Here is a 12,037-nt window from a genome sequence, read left to right as displayed (position 1 = left end):
TGGAAATACTCTCCAAGTGAATTAAGAACACAAGTTCCTGATATTCTAATTAAGGAAGTATCATATAGTGGTATAATGCAGTAATGACTACCAAGGATATATGTGATCAAAACTTGAAGAAGCTATACCAAATTTATCAAACAAAGCAGTGAAGGAGGCATTGAAAAAGCATGAACAAAATTTAACTCCTAAGTTCAATGCATTCTTAAATTTTGTCAAAAGGTATTGAATCAATTGTGCAATCCAATAAAAATGCATGGAAAAATATTTACAAATTGAATATTTTAAAGGTCACTAAGGAAGTAGTACAAATAGATGATGTCAATGATGATGAAGAGGATAGGGAAGATCAAACAATTAGTGAGAATCTACCTAAAATTTAGAACATTGAAGATTCAAATCCGAAAAAGATTGTAGCAAAGGTAATGGTGTTCCTCCCTAATTCTCTAAGCAAATCATAATGACATCAAATCCAGAGAAGATAGTATATGAGTCTTAAACCATTGGGTTAAATATTGTTCAACCAAGCACTCAATTGGTTGTTGGATCTATCTTACCAAGTTAAGAGATGAGTACTATTACCACTACTTCATCTACCAAGCTATAGCATCCACTCATCGTAGAATCAAGTCAGACCAAGTTACAGCAAGGCATTGTAAGTACTTCTCCCATTATTGTTGCTTCTCCAATCAGTCATGTTTTTGTTGTTGCAAGTGATACCACACCAAGTGCAGTCATGGTTGAAGTCAAACCTCATCTAAACACTGAAGATATGAGCAAAGGTGAGGAAATCATTTGTTCACCTATTCCAAAGGATAAAACAAAAGAGACAAAAGTTTCCATTGATGAAGTTTATTTGGATGAAGACATAGTGATTCTAGATTGTGATCTCTCTGATCTTACTCCTGATCAAATGGGCAATCTTGGAGAAATTTGGAAGAAAAGAGCCAAACAACAAAAGCATAGAGCAAAGAAGAAGAAAAGAAATCAAGTGCTAGAAGACATCAAAGGTATATTTCTTGATGCACTGAGTATTGATATTAATAAAAATAACTCTATTTGGACCAACTCGTTGACATATTTCATGAGTTCAATGAAGATTTGAATGATCAAGAGAAACTACTAGATAGGGCAAAGATAAAATTTGAGGATAAGGTTTTGGAAAATGTGGCACAGAAGATTGCCATAGACCAATTGGAACTATCCACTATTCTTGTTTCTTTTGAAAGCCATGTTAATAATGTTGTTTTCTTGTTTGTAAAACTAAGTGATACCACAAATTTTACCAAGGAAATCAAAGACAAGCTATCAAAGATTTATACTGATCTAAAGGCAAGTGCAAACTAGTTGTCACTTAACCCTAGTACTAGCTCGGCATATTTTTTTAAGATTGGGTATTTGACTGACATACATGCAAAGTTATCGAGAGAAGAAGAAAGAATTAGGTCTACACTATCAGATATTTAGAGTTTGATAATTGCAAACATGGATGCAATGCAGAAACACATTGTTCATGCAAAGACATTAATCCATGATAACAACTCTTCTATTGTTGATCATATGATGGAGTTATCTATTGAAGTTCAGATAGCTTTGCGTACTTCTAAAATTTTGCAAGAAAAATAGGACAAAACTATATCTTTAATTTTAAGATATATAATGATTTCCTCCCACATTTTGGTATTATCTTGTAAATATGCATTTTGGGCATTTGTGTCAAAAACAAGGGGTGAATATACAAAAGGGGAAATACAACATATGAGGAGATCTATGTACAAGATAGAAAATATAGAAGTAACCTATGTATATAGCTACAAAATAAATTTTGAAAAATAAAAAAAAAAGTTAGTGTCTTGACGTATCATTTTTAGCATTTAGAATTTTTGGTATGATTTTTTTTTATCACTAATGCCAAAGGGTAGATTATTGATCTTATGGCTAGATTAGTTGTCAATTAGTGCTAAAACACTTAGTCATTTGGTTGGTTACATTGTTTCTGAGAACCACAGAGTACACCTTATAGATAATGTAAATTGAGTTAGTCATGGAATGTTAACCGAGCAAAGCAAATAGTAGTGTTGACCAAGATACAATAATAATTGAGTTGTTGTAGTGTCAGTTGAGCTCTTTGATGCTTGTCAAGTCATCTGTGTTAACTAATTTCATGCCTACTCTTGAGTGATCAATGTGGATTGAGCACCAATGTCAACTAAGTACCAGAGATTTTTGAGTTCACTATTCTTTCTGAGTATTAATATATCACTTGAGTAGTCTTCTGAACCTGAGTGTGACCACTGAGATGACTAGGTGAATATTATTTTGTAGCTAAGTTCAGAAGGTAATTATTTGGATTAGTATAAATTTTAAATATCTTGTCATATCCAAATGAGTATGGAGCATAAGTATGAATGTGAATTAGAAGATGAAGATTGACTAAAGGCTACAAGTAGTATAAGAGGAAAAGAAGAGTCTCATCCACCACATTCAGGATCTCATTCTACATTAAAGGAATCTCATTCAGCAAACCAAGTTGCATAGCAAAGATCGGTTATTGGTTCATCCTAACAGGTGTATCAGTCAAATCCTCTAACATGGTGGACTTAACAGTATTATGTAGAATCTCCTAACTGAGTACACACTTCATTGTATTGTTTAAATTCTTTTACAAGGTGGACCTAACAATCCTTATTGCTCCTCATAGGGAAAATCACTAGAAGTGATTAATTGTAAGCCTTAACAGGCCAACTTTATATTGTAGTACTAAATATTGTGGATATCATCCCCACCCTAGTTTTACTTTATTTTTAGAAGGTTTTTGGGTTACCAAATATTGTGTCAAGTGTTATGAATGTTTTATTACTTTCACTCTTTCATGCATACAATTATATCAAATTAGTTTATGAAGGATTAAATGGTGAATTGAAATAAAAGTTTTGTTGGTTCCTGATCCACCCCCCTCTCAACCACCTAGCCTACTTTATAGTTCCAACATAGAGGACTTTGGATCATTCCATTATAATGTCACCTTGATTAAAGGATTTACAAAATGACTATTAGGTCAACCTTGATTAAATGATTTTCACTACTAGAATGGTTAGAAAGTAATAGTAGGTTTGATCTATTAAGATACAACTTAGTTTGTAGATTTAGATCTCCATTTGTCTTATTTTTTGGTTCATTGATTGGACTTCATTGTAATCTCCTTCTCTGACTTTCTTGGAAACCCTTCTAGCAATCACACTTCACTAATATTCTCACCTTTCCTCTACTACTTTGCTCTTCATAGATTCTCCACAAAATTACCAATCAATAATGAACCAACCTTAGAAAACATCTCTTATGCATCCTTAAATAGGTAGCTTTGATCTTTTTTAGCTTAAACATCAATTTAGATCTTAGGGTTTGATTAGATTCAGGGAACCTATCCATCATTTTTCCTTCTACTCCTTTCTTGATACTTCTAAAAACCTCTCTTAAAATCCTTATCTTTGATCACATAACAAACTCAATTCATGCATTAAATATGCCATCTCATCAATCATTATCTCTCATGCATTTTGACTAATATGACATCTCTAACCTGCTTGGAAACCCTTCAAGCAATCACACTTCACCAGCATTCTCACCTTTCCTCTACTACTTTTTTATTCATAGGTTCTCTATAAAATTACCAATCAATAATGCACCAACCTTAGAAAACATCTCTTATGCATCCTTAAATAGGTAGCTTTGATCTTTTTCAGCTTAAACATTACTGTAGATCTTAGGGTTTGGTTAGATTCAGGGAATGTATCCATCTTTCTTTTCTTCTACTCCTTTATTGATACTTCTTGACACTTCTCTTTAGATAATTGTCTTTGATTTCATAATAAACTCAATTCATGCATTGAATATTCCATCTCATCAATCCTTATCTTTCACACATTTTGACTAATCTAAAAATTCAACTATGTCAGCCTCAAACTTGATTCTTTCACAAATTTTTGTTTTGTTAACACTTGTTTATCATTGTGTTCTTCTACTCAGTAAACATTGGGTAGCTTGGTCTCTATTGTTATGTCTCACTCAGATTTCACTTGCATGCTCAGTCTTCACTATGCTCGTTCATTACTACATTTTCCTTATCCAACTTTCTCACTCATAAATATCACTCAGTTGATACTGTTTACTTGGCTAATTCTTAAGTTTCTTAATCTTTTCCTTCATTAGCCTTCATTGACCTCATAAATCTATCACTCGATCAAGCTTAGTATTTTACCCAATCACTTGTCTTCTCATCAACTCAATTGTCTTCTCTACTTCACATAATAATTAAACAATACATCATCTTGTCAAAGACTAATTGATCAAGTGTCTATTGTAATTCCAACATACTTGCTCCTCTTTACTCAAAAAATTCACTAGTTCATCTAGTTGTCTCTCTTTTCAAATCTTACTCATCAATCAATAGATATGACACACTATACTATTAGTAAATGTCTCTCCAATAGGTTTGAAATCAATGAAAACATAAAAATTATTGGACAATTGTAGTTTCCAACAATCTCCCTCTTTGGCATTGACAGAAACACCTCTAAACCCATGAAAATAAAAAACACATGCTCATGATTTATCATTACACTTCCTCTGTGATATATATATATATATATATATATATATATATATATATATATATATATATATATATATATATATATATATATATATATATATATATATATATATATATATATATATATATATATGCATTGCCTCTTACACTTCTCCCTCTATGATACCAATTGTAGATTCAATTCTAATACCAACTATATTGGCCCCCTCTTTCACATCTCTTCCTCATAATTTCCATATCTTCCTCTTATATCTTAGCACACATTTTCCCTCTGGATATGAATGCTAACCACATACACATATATCTCCCTCTTTTGCAACTATGCCAAAGGCATCATCCAACATATTTCTTTGGTTTCATTATACATATCATCTTCTTCATTTTTATTATTTGACTAATCATTATCTCATTGAAATATCAATTGCTCTTCTCATCTTTATCTTGACTCCTTGTAGCCTCATATTCTCATGCTTTTGCCCAATTTTTTTTCACAATATTTAGGTAGGTCCTAAAGTGTGACCTTATACATCAATGTGTAAGATATTCTGATCATATCATTTGATGCAATGTTGCATATTTCCTTAGCTTGCTTCAAATAGGGGAATCATCCCTTACTTACCTCTTAGATACTCATAGGAATCCTAAGGTAATTCCTTAGTGAATATATCAATTATCTTCTCCTTTAAGTTCACATTCTCTAGTCTCACTTCTTTTTCTGTACTAACTCTCTCAAGTAATGATACTTGATAGCAATGTGTTTGGTCTTTCTGTGCATCATGAGATTCTTGGATATATTTATAGCACTTGTGTTATCACAATATATCACAACAGCTTCAGTAATCTCTTCCTTCATACCTTTCAACAATTGTTTGATCCATGCAATATTTGAACAATTAACTATTGTAGTAACATATTCAGCCTCTATTGTGGATTAAGGAATATAATTTTGCTTCTTGCTTGTCTATGAAATCAATCTTCCTAGAAATAAAGTGCCTCCACTTGTACTCTATTTTTCATCAATATTTGTTTTCCAATCAACATCTGTATAAACCTTTAGCTCAAACTTGTCACTTTTCTTGTACCATAGTTCCATAGTCTTATGTTCCTTTTAGATACCTCAATATCCTTTTCATATCCATCATGTGATTTTAGTAGAAAAAATATAGAAACAATACCAGCTGCTAATGCAATGTCAAGGTTGCTATGTACAACATATTTCAACTTTTCAATCATTGACCTATACAATATTTGATTCACCTCAGCCAAATCATCATTCTTTAAAAGTTAGTAAGTATTAACCATAGGTGCTCCAACTAGTCTTGTATCCTCCATTCCAAAAGTATTCAATATCTCCTTGATATACTTTGATTGTGTAATGTAGATTCCTTATGTCATCTGATAAACTTGCAAAGAAACAAAAAACTTGATCTCTCCAAACATTGACATCTCAAATTATTTCTTCATCTCATTAGAAAATGATTTACAGAACATATCATATCTTCAAAATATGATATCATCAAAAAAAAAATTAGCTAACAATATCTTGTTTCCAGATTCACTTTTCAATTATAGATTTCTATTGTCATTAGTTCTTGCAAAACCAATTTTCACCAAATAAGTGTGTAAACTTTCATATCATGCTCTAGGGGCTTGTTTCAAACCATATAATTCTCTTTGTAACTTACATACCATATTATTCCTACTAGGAAAAACAAATCCTTTAGGTTGTTCAATGTAGGCTTCTTCTTCTAAGATTCCATTCAAAAATATAGATTTAACATCCATTTCATATACCTTAAATCCTTTGTGAGAAGCATATATATGCAAGTGAAGTTCTCATTCCTTCCAACCTTTCAACTGGGGAAAATGTTTCTTTATACTTGATTCCTTCCTCTTGTGCATATCCCTTACAAACTAGTCTTGCTTTGTTCCTTGTTACTTCACCTTTCTCATTCAACTTATTTCTAAATACTCACTTAGTTCCAATCACATTCTTGACCTTTGGTCTGGCTACCAATGTCCATGTCTTATTATTCTCTATTTGATCAATTTCCTCATTCAGTACCTTTATCCAATCTTCATTCTCCAAAGCATCTTTAACTAATTTAGGCTCAACCCTACATAATAAACATGTATCATTCTTCAATTTACTTCTTGTCATGACTCTTGGATTATTTCTTCCAATTATTTGGTCTAGTGTATGATTCCTCCTTACATATTTTTATAGGATAGGTTCAGGTCTTCTTTCTTCTTTTATTTCAATCAACTCTGCTTGTTCCTCCCCTTAAGGTATCTCTAGTTACAACTCGACATTGTCTATTTGATGCTCAATTTCCTTTCTCTAATGTTTGGCTTATTCTTTCTATGACTTAACTCCTATAACCTAATGCTCAATAGCCTGCTAATGCTTAACAAAGATTTTCTATAGAACCTTAGTAGCTCTTGGTTGTTGAAGTTGTTGGAAATATTCAAGATTATGCTAGGTTACTAAGAGGGGAGGGGTGAATCAATCACCTCAAAAACTTTACCAAATTCATATCTTAATTGTAATCATTCAATTACTATTTAATTCATTAAATCAGATCTAACTGCATGCATGAGAAACTGAAAACATAAACATCCAAAACACTTGAACACAATAATTTGGTGACCCAAAAATCTTCCAAATAGAAAGTAAAACTGGGGTGGGGATGATAGCCACAAAACTTTATTACTGTAGCATAAAGTTGGCCTATTAAGGCTTACAATGATCACTTCTGATGATCTGCCCTATTAGGAGCAATTAGGACTACTAGGTCCACCTTGTTAGAGGTTTTACAAACATACAATGAAGTATGCACTCAGTAAAGACATTTGACAAAAGACTGTTAATTCTACCTTGTTTGAGGATTTGGACTGGTTCACTTGTTAGGATGAAATAGTAGATCTCTGACTTACAACTAATTTTCTAATAGAGATTCTTTGAACTACTAATCACCTTTATGTGATAGATATGACTCTATTACTCCTTTGCTGATATGGCCTTATAATACATTTTGCTACTGATTCACATTCATATGCTTTTAATTCATATATTCATCCTTCTTACTCTTTCATCATTTCATGCTTCTTTTCTTTCTCAGACATGGATATGATACAATACATTACATATATATCAATCCAATTTACAAAATTACAAAGTTAGCCAATATACAAGTTAACAATAATATTACAAAGTCGGCTCAAATGAAGACACTCAGATTCTAAAGACTGACTTGGAGAAGTTTTAATACACGATGTCCACTATCACTACTCGACATTGTCATGCATTTGGTAGAAGTAGAAGCTTGGTCCATACTAATCATCTCAGAGTAGTCGCAAACTCGGTCTGCATTGGTGACTTGATGGATACTATGTAACTTGGTGGAAACTAAATTACTCATTTACCATGACTGCACTCAATAAACACTAACTATCATATAGCTCAGTTAACACTAACTTCACTTCACATGAACTACTAGCTCGGTTGCAACTGTGAAGCTTGGTAACCATTGAGCTACTTGGGTTGAATTTTTGGACTTCACACTACCTAATTTTTCTTGGTTTGAATTGTTGTACTTCACACTAACTAAATTCACTTAGTAACCACTGGGATGCTTGGTAGGAAATGTAAAGCTCAGTGCTACTGAATTACATGGAAAACACTATAGACTATTCAATGATCTCAATAGCCATATAATCTAAATAAGTGTTATTACTAATAAAAAATTTGACTTAATGTCAACAATCTCCCCCTTTGACATTAGTGACAAAAACACTTATCAGCTAAAACTTATATACATACAATGTGATACTGGCTCGGTGTAATATACAATTTTTGAGATTTTTTAAAATTTGTCTTTGTAAGTATATACAGTATACTATATCTGCAAATTTTCTACTATATACACTTTCTTTCCTTTGCATGATTCTCCCCCATACAATATACATAGTATAATAAGTATCTCTCATTATATATGGAAAACTTCCTTTTATTGTCTCACCCATATATAGCATACTAGATGTCTCTCCCCATATATACATACTATCTAATACTATCTCTCCCCCTTTTTGACAGTAATGCCAAAGATTTATTCAAAACTTATTTACACAGAGACACCAATATAAGAAAGAAAATTAGAATGTACCTTAATTATTAGTGGTAGAGTCTTGTCCCAATTTTCTTGCAAAAATTTACACGTATGTAAAGAAATCTGGACTTCTACAAAGAGTTCTATCATGTGATCTGCAATGGAGAATTTTTTGTCATGGATCAATGATTTTGAGTAAATAATGTGCTTCTGCATTGTATCCATGATGGGAAGGATCATATTCTAAACATCTATCAGTGAAGACTGGATCCTTGCTTCTTCTCTCAACAACTCTACATGTATATCTGACAAGAATCTAATTTTCATATGATGTGCAGAGCTTGAACTAGGGTCAAGTTGCAACTGCTATGCACTGGCCTTCAAATCCTCATCAATCTCTATTTCTCTTTATTTCCTTTGTGAACTTGGTAACATTACATAATTTTCCAAAAAGTGATGTTACATTTGTGCAAGAGGTTTCAAGATTCGTCAAAATTGAGGAAAGCTCTACTTGCTAAATGGAAATTTGTTGAGCAATGCACTCAAGCACTTTGTTATGGAATTTCTTCTCTGCTTTCTCAATCAATTTGTCTTGACCACTACAGTCCTCATTAGACTTTTGTAAACTTCTGGACTACCTCTTCCAATTGAAACAAAATGTGTTGAGAAGTATCAAGGATTTTATATTCTCTATCTCTTTCCTCTCTCAATTTCTTCTATTTTGCCTTCTTTTGGAGGAGTTGACTAGCTACTTGCATTTGATCTATAGTGGCATTATCAAAATCCCATTTTGGAATCTCAATCTCCTCATCTAGTTCAATATCATCCTCTATCTCCTTTGCACTCAAAAATCTTGTATTTGGTTGAGCCTTAGGTTCAACTGCCTTTATACTTAATGCCTTAAAATCTGGAATGGAAATAATAGTAGAGATAGTATGACTAGTTGTGAAAATTGATATAGTACCCAACATATGGAATACTGATTGGTATGCTTACTGAATCCAAAATTGATGTACTTACAAAAGTATCCAAAGTTGTAGAAGACAAAATTGTACAATCCAAAATTGTAGAACTCAAAACTGAAATACTTACTACTAATGAACACAAAATTGTAGAACATATTGTACTCAATACCGGTGATGTTGAATAGGGAGTTGAAGAAGAGGGAGGCTGTAGCTCGGTAGATGAAGTGGTAGAAAATTCTATTAGTGATTTTCTAAGCAGTGAGGGAGTGAAGAGTGATTGGACATTTGATGTATCTACTGTGGTCACAATTAAACTTGTTGAAGTTATCTCTGAACTTGATGTAGTTGCTAATTTTCTTAGATAGTGAGGAAGTGGGGCAATGACTACAGCTGCTATATTCATAGGATCAGTCTCCTCATCATCTTCTTTGTCTTCCTTAATAGCTTCTTCCTCTTTATCTTCTTAAACTTCTTCATTGTCAAAATGTGTTGGCTCAGAGTATGTTTCTTCTTCCTCATCATCACTGTCATCATCCTTGACTTCTACTAGGAAGTCACTTTGTTAATGCAAGTGATAAATATTCTTCCATATACCTATGGCATTCTTGACTACATGCTCTATATCCTTTAACAAAATTAAACAAGTATTAAATCTAAGAGTCATCTTGTCTTCGTTTTTCTTCATAGACTCTTTTACCTCAACTTTTGTGATGCTCGGTAACAACTACCTCAGATTTTTTTCATAGATATATTTTTCTATTTGCATAGTTGAGTCCCATCTTGGCTTTAATTTCTCTAATAATTCATTAGAGATCTAGGAGGCTATTTGATCAGGGGAATACTTCCATTTTCCCTTCTTGGTTAGCACTAATTCTTCAACCTATTTCTTCTCAACCTTTGTCTTGGTCTCATACTTTAATTATTTGAAGTTGGTTATGCCTACACCTTCTTTCAATTATTTCATTTTTTTCTATAAGGTGGGAGGAGGCTTGCTAAACAAAACTTCACTACCTTTCTTCCTAGATCTCTTGGTGAACACTGTAGTGGATGGCTTGGGTGACTTGGTGATGATCACCTTGCCTTTCTTCTTCACTGGCTTTTCTTCCTTTTTTGATTCCTCCTCATCATCATCTTCTCCCTTACCCTCAGTCAACATAAGAGGTGTGCTAGTTTTTACTTTTTCTATTCTCCTCTTGCCTTTGTTAACTACCTGTGGAAGCTTGATTTCAAGATCTATTCTTGCCTTGGCCTCATCACATGTTCCAAAGTGTGGAGTCTTTGGATCAATAGGTTCATTTATCAAGGGTTCAATTATGTCCTTTGCTTCATCAATTTTCACCTCATAGGGAAGAGGTTTTACCCATATAACTATGGGTTGCACTACCTGAATGTAGATTTTGTCACTGTCTACCTTGAAACAAACATCATCTTTATAATCTTCAACCAATTTCCTAGGAATCCTAAATCTGTTATTCATTTTCTCCTTGAAGACATCAAAGTAATTATCCATTATGCTAATAAAATTATCACCCATTTTTGTAATATACTCGTTAATCTGATACAAAACTGGCACATCCTTTCTCGATACTATTGTGCCTTTTGAAGGGAAAAACTTTTGGACATAGAAAAACAAACATGTCAACAAAGAACTAAATTTACAAGGATTGTTCTTGGTTGTCCTTATACTTTCCATGTTTTTGTTAAATTGTTTCAACAACAAATCTGCAAGATCATATGATAGATTATTCTTCATGACCTTGAATTCCAAGTCTAATGCCTCACACAATACACTATTTAGATTACTAGAACTATAGATTTTGTGAGCTATCACATGTATATCAAATTTTAGTTGTGCATTAGTTACACTGTTGATCTTCATACCTCTGTCATCCCACTTGGCTAGGGTTTTCTTCTCTAACTCCACCCAACCTAGGGTTTTAGTAGTTTTGACTTTGGACTACCAAAATTTTTAAAATACTCTAAAAGGCTTCCCTAGCTTGAGATGCATACAATATACAAATTATGCTACCAATGTAGTTTTTTTTTATAATAATAGTCTCAATCATCTCAAAACTTGGTCTTGACATGATGAATCATCTTCTTAGTGATCAAAACTAGTTGCTCAGTCCATAACTGACTATTGTGAACTCGGCATAGGTTGTATTTGATCCATTTGATTTGGAAACTTTGAGGTAGGTGGGGAATGTGGGTTAAACCCTTATCTTCCAAGTGCTTATATTCGAGTTTAAGAACACCATTCACACACAATTTGCCTATGGCATCATCCATCTCTAAGCTTCCAATTTCTTGAATTGCACACTTAAAATGAGTTTGGATATCATTAATTAGTA

The sequence above is a fragment of the Cupressus sempervirens genome, chromosome 5, assembly GCF_028749045.1.
Source record: "Cupressus sempervirens isolate cs-2001-9-10 chromosome 5, ASM2874904v1, whole genome shotgun sequence".
In the NCBI taxonomy this organism is placed as follows: Eukaryota; Viridiplantae; Streptophyta; class Pinopsida; order Cupressales; family Cupressaceae; genus Cupressus; species Cupressus sempervirens.
This window is presented reverse-complemented; position numbering follows the sequence as displayed.